This window comes from Trichosurus vulpecula, chromosome 2, assembly GCF_011100635.1.
Source record: "Trichosurus vulpecula isolate mTriVul1 chromosome 2, mTriVul1.pri, whole genome shotgun sequence".
NCBI lineage: Eukaryota > Metazoa > Chordata > Mammalia > Diprotodontia > Phalangeridae > Trichosurus > Trichosurus vulpecula.
The window spans coordinates 438,975,495-438,990,058 of NC_050574.1; the positions used below are offsets into that span (position 1 = coordinate 438,975,495).

At 37.9% G+C, this 14,564-nt stretch overlaps 1 protein-coding gene across 1 annotated transcript in view; it reads right to left on the reverse strand.

Moving 5' to 3' along the window:
• Nucleotides 1-14,564, reverse strand: part of LOC118836143 (amine oxidase [flavin-containing] B) — a 152,594-nt gene that overhangs the window by 62,543 nt on the left and 75,487 nt on the right. The window lies entirely within an intron of this gene.

Below are 14,564 nucleotides of genomic sequence, written 5' to 3' on the forward strand. Positions count from 1 at the left end.
GAATCCCTGTTGTGGGAGGAGGGGGTGTAACCCTGAGAGATAGGGATCCTACCACAGTAGTCAAAAAAAGCCCTGAATGTGGAGTCACAAGACTAGAGGTTATTCTGGGCTAGCAACTTCACTCTTCTGTAAAATAGGGACAACAAGAGTTGATTACCTACTTCTCAGAGTTTTGGGGGGAAAAGGGAAGCACTTTGTAATGACTTATGGAAACGTTTATTGTTATTATTGACTCGAGATGATTTACATTAAGTTCTCTGGCCAAATAAGTCTCTCTAAGGGTATGGATTTTTGTTATTCTTTTTAAGATACTAGCTCCTACAACCCGTGGCCACAACAATCTCTGGTTCCCAGGCTCATGACTTGTAAACATCACCACCACGCTTGCACAGCATTATATAGTGATAAATAACATGTGAGTTCAGCTGTGCAGCGAGATATAACAGTGAGATAATGTAAACTTGTGAGGCTATTGCTGGCAAATTGTTTTCTTTGTCTGTTTCCTTAATAAATCAAGTAGTCACTGGTCAGTAAGTGGGGAATCTGAATGCACATGCTGGAATGCTGTGCATGTCTTGTCTGGCCCCCATCAAGGTTTGGGGGGAATCTGTGTGCTTGCCTCAACTGGCCCCCATTGAGGCTTAGGGGGCCTGTATGAGTTGTAGTCCCTACTATATTCTCGCCAGCCACTGTGAGAAGAGTAATTAGGGAAGCTGTAGGAGTTGGTGCTCCCATTATCAGCAACCTTCTTGAGAAGACTAGACTAGAATAAAGTAAGCTCATTGAACCCCTCGTTACATCTTTGATCCTGTCTTCCTATCTGCCTGGATCAAGAGTGAACCTGCTAGTGCTAGAACACCTGCTAGAAAAGCTCCTGCTCCCACTCTCGTGCGTTTACCTAATAATTGGCATAGTTGGTGTTATCCATCTAAGGCAAGGTATCCCTTCTAGCACAACTTAAAGTCACAGGCTAACGCGGGGCCATGGAGACTTACAAATTCATGACTTACTAAACAGCCATCCCTTTAAAGATGATTCACAGCTTTTTATTTCCTCAAAGATTCCAGAAAAGAGAAAAGGAAGAAAACTACTTTGTTATAAAATAGTTTAAAAATCAGTAATTTCCATGGAATAATCAATCTATCAATAAGTACCTCCTAGTGCCAGGCACCATGCTAAACTCTGGGGATGCAAAGACAAGAAGGAAACAGGCCCTGCCTGCCCTTGAGACATTTACATTATATTGCAGGGGAGACATGTACATATATAAATGTACGAAGAACAAATGCAAAGTATTCAAGGAGGGAGGGCACTAGAGGATGGTGGGATTTAGCTTAAAATGCCCACTCTACAGCTTTGGATATGGCACTAGATCTCAAGAGAAAGACTTGGGCCTTATATACTTCTGTGACTCATCTTCATACAGATGTGATTAAACTGATGGGAACCAATGAGGTCACCAAGAGACCAAATATAAAGAGAGAAGGCCCAGATCAGAGATTTGGGGTCTACCCACAATTAAAGAGTGTGACATGGATGATTAACCAGAAAAGAAGAGTGAAAAGGAACACTTAGATAAGTATGAGAATCAGTCTTGAAGACCTAGAGAGCAGAGATTATACAGGAGACTATCAAGTGTAACAAGAACTAAGCATGATGAAGACAGAGAAAAGATCACATTTGGCAACTGTTTGGTTTTGGTAAATTGTGGCAATTGTTTAGACTCTTGGTAACTTTGGAAAAAGGACTTCGAAAGATGATATCAGAAGTCAGATTGCAAAGTGAGAGAAGTAATCACTTTTCTATTGTATCAATAACCAAGTATTAAATTAGGATTAAGGTTTTTTCTCTGTTTCCTCATTCAGGAACCAACCCCTGTTACGTCAGTCACCCAGTACTTGAAGAACAAGGCTGATCAATGAGATTGCCCAAATCCTCCAGGAACATGCTCCTTGATCTTGAGTAGGACTTCACCCAATAGGAGACCTTATTCTGTTCAGAGTGCAAACAGAACCTAATCTAGGTGGATTCCAGCCCCAAAGCATTAAGCCTTGTCCTTGTACCCCCTCATTGGAGTTTAGGATAACTCAGCTCATGAAGGAGAAAAGCAACCAGAGTGGACTGGGTAGGATGGAGTCCTTTGTCCAGATTGCTGGTGACAACTGAGTCTCATGATCATGAGATAAGATTAGAGATCAAGGGGGTACTGGGAAATCTGCCAGAGAAGGTAGGAGATGAAAGGATCAAGGCCACATGTACAATGGTTGGCCTTAGAAAGAAGAAATGCTTCATTATCGGAGACTAAAAGAAAGGAGAACAGAATGGGGGATAAAATCAGGTTTTGAGATGAAGAGAAAGGGACAAGAGGGAGCTGAAGGTAAATGGCCTAGACTTTCTCAATAAAGAGGTGAGGTCATCTGCTGAGAGGACTGGAGAGGGGAGGTGTGGGAGGCTTGAGGAGATAAGATAAGGTTTGGAACAGCTTTGGTGGCAAGTAGAATAGGGAATCAATTAGGGAGAACCAACAAGACTTCCTACTTACCATGAGGGCTCATTGAGATTAGATAACATAAATTGTTTGTGTATCCAGTCAGCTCAGGTACTCAATTTTTCTCCAGCTGAATGAGTAGGAGTGGATGAGGAGCATCCAGTGGATGCTGGGAGTAATCTGCGGTTAAGACTTGGCAAGGAATCAGTGACAATAAGACAAGGAAGTTAGGTGGTACAGTGGAAAGGGTGCTGCCCTTGGAGTCAGGAAGACTTGAGTTTGAATCCCACCTCAAACACTTATTAGCTGTGAACAGATGAAAACTGATTTGACTAGTATGGCCCCAGACCCACAGGATCCATGAAAAGTGTTTTGCAATTTTATTCATACAATACTGAGTTTGTCTTGGCAGGTCAATTTCCAAGTATTTTATATTGCCTACAGTTATGTTAAATGGAATTTCTCCTTCTATTTCTTCCTGCTGAGGTCTGTTAGTATATAGAAATGTGAATGATTTATGTGGGTTTATTTTGCGGCCTGCAACTTCACTGAAGTTGTTCACTGTTTCAACTAGTTTTTAAGTTAAGTTTCAACTAGTTTTTAAGTTAATTCTCTAAATTTCTCCAAGTATACCAGCACATCATCTGCCAAGAGGGATAGTTTTGTTTTCTCATTGAAGAAATATTAATTTCTCAAGGATAGGCTGAGCCAATATGATAAAAAATGACAATTCCATTTAAGTTAATTTACTTATTCAATGCTACACCAATCAAACTATCGAGGAATTATTTTGTAGAGCTAAAAATAGTAACAAAATTCATCTGGGAGAACAAAATATCAAGAATATCAACGGAAGCAATGAAAAAAATTGTTAAAGAGTGTGGTCTAGCAGTTCCAGATTTCAAACAATATTACAAAGTGGTAATCATGAAAACAATCTGGTACTGGCTAAAAACAGAGTGGTGGATCAGTGGAATAGATTAGGTACAACAACATAGTAGTAAAGGACCACAATGATTTAGTGTTTGATAAACCCAAAGATAAAAGCTTGTGGAGGTAAGAACTCACCATTTGACAAAAATTGTTGGGAAAACTGGAAAGCAGTTCTAGGAGCAGAATCTAGGCATAGATCAATATCTCAAACCATATAACAACATAAAGTGAAAATGGATAAATAATTTATACATAAAGGGTGCTATCAGGGAATCATGGAAAAATGTACCTATCAGATCTATGGATAAGAGAAGATTTTATGACCCTCCCCCCAAAAAAAGATAGAGGGGATTACATGAAATAAAATAGATAATTTTGATGACATGAAATTAAAATGTTTTTGCTCAAATAAAACTAATGCAGGCAAAAATTGAAGGAAAACAAAATGGGAAAAAATTTGTAGCAAGTTTATCTGATAAGGGCCTCATTTCTCAAATATATAGAGAACTGTGCCAAATTGATAAAAATAAGTCATTCTCCAGTTAATAAAATAGTCAAAGGATATGAATAGGTAGTTTTCAGAAGAAATCAAAGCTATCAATAATCACATGAAAAATGCTCTAAATCATTACTGATTAGAGAAATACAAATTAAAATAACTCTGAGATACCACCTCACAACCATCAGATTGGCTAATATGACAGAAAATGAGAAATGCTGAATGGGATGCAGAAAGATTGGGACACTAATGCACTGTTGGTGGAGTTGTTAACTAGTTCAACCATTTTAGAGAACAATTTGGAATTACACCCAAAGGACTATAAAACTCTTTGACCCAGAAATTCCACTACTAGGCCTGTATCCCAAATAGATCAAAGAAAAAGGGAAAAGGACTTACTTGTACAAAAATATTTATAGCAGCTTTTTGTGAAAGAATTGGAATTTAAGGGGATGTCTATTAATTGGATAATGACTGAACTAGTGGTATATGATTTTGGTATCATACTATTGTGCTATAAGAAATGACAAGAGGGATGATTTCAGAAAAGCCTGAGAAGACTTACATGAACTGAAGCAAAGTATTACAAAGTAACAGCAACATTGAAAGTATGAGCAACTGTGAAAGACTTAGCTATTCTGATAAAGACAACAATCCAAGACAATTTCAAACTTGATGGTTTTTTTAATCCTTCTTTATCTGGCTCCGTCTTACCTTTCACATCTTCTTGCACCTTATTCCCTTCCATGTACTCTGTGATTTAGTGACACTAGCCTCCTCTCGTTCCATATAGAAAACACTCCATTCTCTGCCTGCATCCATTTTCACTGGCAGTCTCCAATGCCTGAAATTCTCTCACTCATCTCCTGTGATCCTTTAAGTTAAGCTAAATTCCCAAATTCTGCAAGAAGCTTTTCTCAGTCTTCCTTAATCTTATTTATTTTGGGAAGAGGTGATGGGAGGGTCATTGAATTTACTTTTTTTCTGAGCATGGAGCAGGGAATTTAGAAGACTGCTTATGAATAGGTTGCTATGGTTAGAACTTTGACCAACACCACATGGGTATTTTATCTCCTACTAGATGCTAAATGGGAGCAGTTAGGTGGCACCATGGTGCACAGAGCGCTGGGCCTACAGTCAGGAAGATTCATCTTACTGAATTCAAATTTGGTCTCAGACACTTAGTAGCTGTATGACCCTGGGCAAGTCACTTAATCCTGTTTGCCTCAGTTTCCTCATCTGTAAAATGACCTGGAGAAGGAAATGGCAAATCACTCCAGTATCTCTGCCAAGAAAACTCCAAATGGGGTCATGGAGAGTCAGACATGACTGAAATGACTGAACGACAACAACAAAAAGAGGATAAATGGCTTGAAAAATTCAGACATAGACTTAGCTTCAGGTTCACTTTCACTTGTTTCATAGGAATGTGTTTCCATGCAGAAGGTATAATGTTTATATATGCACCACCAAGGCTAGGGGTGGAAAGAAGAGAAAATAATACTTCTGAATATCAGAGAACACAGGAAAATCCAATGACATAGGAGAAATTCCGAATCACCAAAAAACATTATGGAAAGTAAATATCACTCCCAGAAAGGTTTAAGCCATGGAGAGCTTGACACCTTTGGGAGATACGGAAGGAAGTTGGGGTCCATCCTTTTATAGGTCTTGTGAACTGAGGAGATGACTTGGTTGGAAATTATGACCAGACTGAAACCCCACTAGGATGTTTTATAAATAATCAGCAGCTGAATACTTCACAACAGAAGAAACCTTGTAAGGGAAATATATTTAAAATTCCAAATTAAAAAAAAAAACTTTTCAGACAGTTCCTTTGACTTTAGCTAGATATATGATGATTCTTTACAGTGGAGGAAATCATTATTATTCAAAACATTTCTCCCTTCTACCTGTTCTTCTGTTTTTGCTCTCAGCCACACCCATCTTGGTATGACCATTCTCTTGAACTTAGTTTCTTGGCTAAGCTCCTGAGTCTGGTATGGTCTTTGGAGTTGATGTTTATCTGCTCTCTCCTATTAATCACTCATTAAGCTTGGCAGATGCCAGTACCTTTTTTGTTTCCTTCCATTGGGAAAGAAATTATAAAAATAAGAATAAAAAAATAGTGAGATCCTTTGTGTGAGTAAAAGAAGGTCAAACTGAGTTTAAAATGATCTATGATGTTTGGAATAAAATGCCATACATTTTTAGTATCTATAGCCATTTTTCTTCTAGGTTAGGGTATTGAAGGAGCTCATTGCTTAATAAAATTCATAAAAGTAATTAAGATTTTCATATGGGTAAGAAATGCGTCTCATACAGAAAAACATTATTATCATGCTTATCTAATCTTCATGCCTCCATGAGTGAATTTATCACCACATGTGATAGAGAGGCAATATTTAGCTGCTAGAGATTTACACGTTTCCCATTATCCTTCCATTTTATCGTTATGCTTTCGACAGAAATTCTTCTTTATCCTTCCTTACAATTTCTTGATTATGCTTTTTTGAAGTTTCAATTCAGAATAAGAGGTCTACACAAATAACATGAAGTTTAGGAATTTCTGTGGATTTCATTTATCTCTACTTATATGTGTTATTCTTGGTCATGCAATTAGCCAATTGGTCAACCACCAATCATTTATTGATCTACATTCTATTGGTGGGAAACAACATGTATACATATAGTAATATACAAAATACATGAGACAATTTAAGGGAATAGGAATTAGCAGTTGGGGAAAATCAGGAGAAGCCTCATATAGGAGGTGGTAGGCCCCTGAGTTGAGCTTCCAAGGCAGCTAAAGACTCTAAGAGACAGAGGTGAAATGGGAGTGCATTCTAGGCTTGGGAGACAGACTGCGACAATGACATGAAAGGTGAAATGTCCACAGGCCACTGACTGGACTTTTGGTTTCTTTGAACTATGATCACAAGGCAATTTGGAATTAAACATACAAAGTTACTAAACAGTGCATTCCCCTTAACCCAGTTGGCTTAATACTGCTAGGCTTATAACATGACTAATGTGGAAATATGTTTTATATAATTGTACATGTGACAACCTATATCAGATTGCATGCCATCTTGGGGAGCAGGGAGGAGAGGAGGGAGAAAAAAATCTGGAACTCAAAATTTTGTAAAAGTGGAGGTTGAAAACTATCTTTGCATGTCATTGGAAAAAATAAAATACTATTAAGCAGGAAAAAATATTGCTAGGCTTATACCCCAAAGTATAAAAAGAAACAGGCCTAAAGGTCTTATATGTAGAATAATATTTATAGGAGCTGTGTGTGTGTCAGGGGGTGGGTTTAAAAAACAGGAAACTAAAGGGATGCCCATCAATTGAGGGATGGCTAAGTAAGTTTTAATATATGAATAGGATGGAGTACTATTATTATACTGTAAGATGTGGGACAATGATTTCAAACAGACATAGCAAGACTTATATGAAGTGATGCAGAGTGAAGAGCAGAATCAGAAGAACAATTTATACCATAACACCAACATTACAAAAACACATGATTTTGAAGACTTAAAAAAACCAATGAAGAGTGAAAATGAGCAGAACCTGGAGAATGATTCATACAAAAGCAACAACACTGTAAAGACAAACCACTGTGAAAGCCGTAAGAACTATGGTTTTGATGACCAACCATGGTTCCAAAGGATCAAAGACAAAAACAAAACAAACTATCCACCTCCCAAAAAAGAGGTAACAGGTCTGTGGTACAAGACACACACACACACACACACACACACACACACACACACACACAAATTGATACAGAAAATGAGGGGATTTGTTTTGATTTTCTTTTTTTTTTCCCTAATGGCATGGAGGGGTAGGAGAGAAAGAATATAGAATTCTACTAATTTAAAATAAAACAGATTAGAGTGGTGCTGAAGATGTAGAATGCTACGTGCACTTAATCATTTAAGATCACTGTTTTCTCATTTTGCTTAATTGATTTACTTTGTTACAAGATACTTCCTACACAGTTGGGGGAGGGTAGAAATCTGTAAATGTTTGTACTATAGAAACAAGACACATCAATAACACTTTTTGTAAAAAAATTGATTTGTGCCCCAAGAGATCCCTAGTAAATCATGAGATAAATGTGGACGTGTCTAAAGGAACATATCTGATACATTTATATGTAGCTGAGTAGTTCATCTGGGAAAACTATAGTATTAATGAAACCAGTGTCACTGTCTGGATCCCTGAGTGGTCCAATTAGCTCTGCTTGCTTCCATGGCTACAGATTGTCAAACTATCTCTTTTTTTCCATTGGTCTTAGCTCTCAGGAACTATCAATATTTTTATGAGCCTTTTTTCTTTCAGTATTTGAAGTCAGCTATTTTCTCTCTCCTCACCTCCAAAAGACTTTAATTCACCCTTCCTAACCCCTTATTTAGCTACATAAAAATTGCAGCAAAATTCCTTTTTGGGAGAGATTGCCAGCAGTCGAGATAAATCCTTCAGAGCTGTCTTCAAGAATTCTTTACTTTTAGGGTTGGAGGTCGCTTTATTTGGAATTTCTGAGATTATTAGGGAAAAAGACAGTTCTGGCTCAACCTTAGAATCTAAGGTCACACATTCCCCAAACTGCAATCATTTCTAAGAGGACCAAAACCCTTGAGCTTTTTCTTCTGTAGAGTTAAAAAGTTATATTAACATGATCCTAGTTGAAGTTCTCAAGATTCTATTTAAAAAAAAAACTCTGTGATAGTCAAAAAACATTTTTTTTTGAAGAGTGATGTGTGACTAGACACTCTTACAGCTGGATGTCTCCTCCTGTGGAACAACACCTCTGCTTACCCTTTTCTGAAAACTTATCACTCCCACGTCCCAAGCTTGACCAGTGGAGACTTTCCAAGATTAATCCCTGTAGTGTTTTTGTCTATATCACCAGAAATGTGCCTGAGGGAGAAACTGTCACCTCCTTCTAAGACCCACAGTGCCCATCTGGTTCAGTGTTGAGATAATGAAGGACACAACGATTAAAAATAATGAGTGTCATGGGACCTGGTAGTCTCTCACAGAACCACCCCCTTTTGTCCTCCTCCTCCACTAGCCTGACAACCATTGAACTTAAAGTTCTAATAACCTTCTTGGGTTTATCTTTGTTTGACTGTACTTCTGCCCGTGGGCATGAAAGTATTATAAGATCATAGATCTAGAGGTGGAAGGGACCTCAAGAGGCCATCAAGTCAAACCCTCTCATTTTACAGATAAGGAAACTAAGTTTTAAATTATTTAAAACTAAGTTTTAAAGAAAGTGTTAAGACTTCTCTTGTGTGAATGCATTATAGGAAAGACCTATGGCCTTTAGACATTACTGGTCTGGAAGACTTTTGGTAAAATACTCCTAAACCTCAAAACCAAGCAGCGGGGTAGCACAGTGAATAGATCACAGGACTAGGTTAGGAAAACAATGAGTTTAAATCCTGCTTCAGAAACTCGCTATATTATGGTAGGTTAAGTCACCTAGCCTCTATTTCCCTTAATTTTCTCATCTGGGGATGATATTAGCACCTACCTCTCAGGGTTGTTGTAAGGATAAAATGAGATAATATTATAAAGTGCTATGCAAACTTTGGTGTATTCTGTAAATGTTGGTTATGGTAATTATTTTGGTAATTATTAACGATTTAATTGTTTACTGAGACAATTTCTTGTAGATCACTCAGTTAATAAGGGCACTGTAATGCTGCTACAGAGGAGAAATAGAGATAATAGGTTTGCTTCATATTTGCATATCTATCTATCTGTCTGTCTGTATCTATCAATCTATCTACCTATTTCTTTTTTTTTTTTTTGCTTTTTGGCAGGGCAATTGGGGTTAAGTGACTTGCCCAAGGTCACACAGCTAGCACTTGTGTCAAGTGTCTGAGGCTGGATTTGAACTCAGGTCCTCCTGACTCCAGGGCTGGTGCTCTACTGACTGCACCACCTAGCTGCCCCCTATCTACCTATTTCTATAAAACCATTTCAAAGGTTAGAAAATTTTCATATATACATCAATTGATTTTCTTGATAATGCATTGTGATTAGTAGAAAGGAAACTAAAAATGATAATTTAATTTCCTCTCAAACCATCAAGCAACAGACTGAAACTTAATTTAACTACATTTGCTGTAGTGTCTTAAAATATAATGCCTCAAACATGAATGGTTGCTTATTAATGCAATAGTCAAACGAGAGTCATCTTCTAAATCCATATATTGGATTTTTCTCAGTTCAGGAATTTCATACACTCTGTATTTCTTTCTTTTCATTAAGCACACTGTCAACTTCCTACTCCTTTCCACAAACACCACAAAGACTGACTACTAATGCTTTCTACAAATATCACAAAGCCTCATGTGTAACCAATGGGGATTCATTTGACTGAATATTCCCTTGCTAACAAAGGGATCAACCAGAAATCCAGAGCATCTTGCCATTCCAGAGGCACTGGATGGCTAAGAATTTATAATCAGAAAAACAATCTAAAATTTCAAAGAAAAAAAGTCTTTTTGTCATAGTAGGTGCTTACCTGTTCTAAGGATTTTTAAAATAATTTCTGAATCCTAAGTATTGTGACAATTAGAACCTATTGTCTATAGTCATTACCAAACAGTATGGTGAATCCATAACAACTGTGATGTCTTCTTATCAGAATCAGTTATGCTTCTAACATAGGTGTCTAGAGATCAGTTGTTCTCCTCTTCTTTCAAATAATATTATCTGAATGCATTTGGTGTTCCTAATACACAGGATAAACACTCTTATGAATCTGCTTTGATGGAGTGAAGTGGTTAATTGATTTGGGGAGAGAGAGCAAACTCAGGAACCAAAGGGTTAAAATGATGGCTTTCATACATTCATCCTGATTTTTTCTTCAAGCTACTGAGTTTTCTCCAAGAGTCAACAAGTAATTTTGGGGGGGGGGGTCATCATAGTCTTTTAAAAAAAATAACCAATCCTGTGATTTTGTTGCTAAGAACATCACCTGCTTAGACCATTGAGAGGTTAGGTAACTTGCCCATGGTCGCAGAGCCAGTATCTGTGAGAGGTAGGACTTGAACCCAGGTCTTCTTGTCTGCAAGAGGTGCTTTGGGTCCATTATATTTGTTGTTGCTGTTCAGTTATTCAGTCACAACTCTTCAGGATCCCATGGACCATACCATCTACGGGTTCTCTTGGTGAGGATACTGGAGTGGTTTACCATTTCCTTCTCCAGTGGATTAAGGCCAACAGGTTAAGTGACTTGACCAACATCACACAACTAGTGACCATCAGAGGCCAGATTTCAACTTAGGTCTTCCATTATATTAGTGATCTTTAAAGTGAGGGTTATGGCCTGACCCCAAGGGATATATGGTAAAATAGTTAGGGAGTAGGAAGAGGGGTCACATACCATCTTTCCTGCAATAAAGTGTTTCCCAATCCTCCTTAATGCTAGTGTGTTCTTGCTAAGATTATCTCCAATGTATCCTGCCTATATCTTATTTATATAAAGTTGTTTTCGTGTCATCTCCATTAGACCATGAGCAACTTGTAAGCAGGGACTGCATCCTGCCTTTATTTATATACCTAGCGCTTATCACAATGCCTGGCACATAGTAGGAGCCTAAGATACGCTTATTGATTTGTTTCCAACACAGACACAGTTTATCCCCTTATCCCCTCAAACTTCCCTTTCTCCGTTCCTACCCATTCCCTCCATTGTATAAACTCCTTCCACTGTACAAACTTTCAACCTCACTCCTTTTGCTCCACGTACCAAAACTTCAGGGTGCTTATAACCTAATCACAACCTGTGTGCCCTCCCTATCTCACTTAGTAGCTGTGAAGATGTTATTGGGAAATCTCCCACCTCCCCACCTAGCATACCAATTCCCAATCTCCCAGAACACCCAAGACTGCAAAAGGTACAATTGTAGCATGCTGTGAGATTCAGGAATTGGCACAGTAAGGGCCTTGATCCTACATTCCTTTTCATTTTGAGAAGGGCAGTGAATTGCATAGAATAAACAGATTTGGGATGGGTTGGTATACGCATTACACACCTCATTATATTTTTCATTGCCCACAAATCCAGTATTCTTCCAAATTTCCCTATTATTGTGAAAGTTACCACTCTCCTAACTACCCAGGTGATTCCATTTCAAACACTATGTTGCCAACTAAAGTGGTCTACCTGCTGTCCCCAGATTACGGTGTTCCATCTCCTTGCATGCTTCTGTCCAGTGTGTCCTTATGTCTGGAATGCTTTCCCTACTCTTCGCTCTTCCCTTTTCTTAGGCTCCTTTCAAAGTTCTCCCTTTGTCAGTTCCCTCTTCACCCCCATAGGATGATATTACTTTATATATGTCTTTTATTTCTTTATCTCTGTACATGTTGTTTACACATCCTAAAATGTTAAGCTTCTGGAGGGTGGTGACATTTTTGCTTTTGTTATCTCCAGTGCTTACTAGAGTGCTTTGCACATGGTAGCTGAACTGAATTGAATCAAATCAAATTTTAAGTTAATATGGATATTCCTTTCTCTGATGCAAATTGCAACGTACAAAACGTTGCTGTGGCTCTAAGTCATATCACCCTGTGACCAACCTGGTGATAAGCATCTCTGGACATAGGGTAGTTCTTAAGTAACTTCTACCATCAAGCATGTAGGAGAAGATTCTCTAGTCTTTCTTCCTCAGACTACTGTTCAAGGGGAAAGGAAAGTAGAATTAATGCTCCTTGTTCAAAGATATTTGTCTTCAAGGTTTAAAGGCTGCCTCACAAAAGAGAAAAGTATTCTCCAATCTCAGGCAACTAGGTGGAGCAGTGGATAGAGTGCCAAGCCTGGAGTTAGGAAGACTCATCTTCCTGAGTTCAAATTTGGCCTCAGACTCTCAGGCACACAGACAGCTGTGTAACCATGGGCAAGTCACTTAACCCTGTTTGCCTTAGTTTCTCATCTGTAAAATGAGCTGGAGAAGAAAATGGCAAACCATTCCAATATCTTTGCCAAGGAAATCCCAAAGGGGATTAACAAAGGGTTAGATATGATTGAAAAATGACAAAACGACAACAACTTAGCTAGGTCTCTATTTACTCATTTGTAAAATGGTGACAACAATACGCATAATACCTACCTCTTAGAAGTTTTGTGAAGGTTAAATGAGTAAACGGATGTAAAATGCTTTGTAAACCTTCAACTAATATCTCAAGGGTTCACAAACAACATGCTCATACCTCTAGGAGAATGAGCAGCTTGTCAAGAGGATTATGTATTTGACTTTGTTCTGATGAACATTTAACAATTTTACAATTCCAAATATGTTTTACATACTGAATAAAATTTTCTTCATAAAAGATTACTATATGAATGCACATAAACTATATACACAACTATTTTTATTTATTTCTTATGTGCATATGAATAGTAAATTATAAAATTCCTTCCCTTTTATACTAAATTCAGGGCATGGAGAAAGTTTACTGAAATTCAAGGGTACAGGGTTGGTTGATTGTTGACCTTTGTTCTCTAAGAGGACCAAAATGACGTCACTCTGCTAGAGCCAAGTTTCAATGTATCCGACTGGCTGATCAGACCAATACAAGCTCGGAATGCCCTACCACAGGTTGGGCACAGATAGTCCGTGTGAACATTTGGGGTAGATGCTACAAAAGTTTGGGAACCTCTGAGCTTTATCTGTATCAGTTACTAATCTTACTATTATTTAATCCAAGACATATTTGATATGCCTTATATCAATTGAAACTATTTTTCTGAAATATCTGTCATTGCCAGAAACTGTGTTTATTTCTGCAAACAAGAAACACCATGGGGAAAGGGTGGTAGTGAGGTGAATCATTAAGTCTGTCTCAGAAACTTCTAGACTCCTGAATGTGTCAGACAGGTTTCCTGGTGCCAGATTAGCTATAAATGGTACGTGTGAAGCTCATGTGAATCAGGCAGCTGTTCCTGTGTGAAATGAAAGCAGTTGTCTAACCTGTTCCTATGGATTTCAATCATAATAAGCAAAAAAAACAAAACAAAACAGACTGTGATCACAAGCAAGCACAATGTGGACTTTGATCCAGGCTTCTGCAAATAACAGGACTGGGGGTTGGAGTCTGTCTCAAATTTCCTGATAATGTTTAATTTTTTTAACAAGTCCTAGGGCTCTAATATAGGACTTGGATGTTTTCACATTCTGTCTTGCAAATGTAATTACTTTAAATATTTTCTTTCCTAACTTGTCTATTTCTCTATTCTTTAAACACAAGAGAAACCTTGATCTCTATTAACTCTTTGGCAAAGTTGAGGGTCCTGGAATTACAATTATCCTCTCTCTACCCACCCCAATTATTCTTCCAGTTCTTAACTTTACTGCATCCTTAAATAAAATGTTTTCAAATGGATTTCAAGTTTGTGGTCATTATTAAGGGACAACCTTTAATGCTCTCTCCTCATACAGAATTTGGCAAGCAGTCACAATAGCAACAGCAAGCAGAACCTGCTTCATAGCTCCATCTCTTACATTTACTAGCTGTGTGACCTTGAACAAGTCATCTGATCTCTTTTAACCTCAGTTTACTCATTTGTAAAATAAGCATGATAATAGCACTGACCTCAACAGGTTGTTGTGAATATCA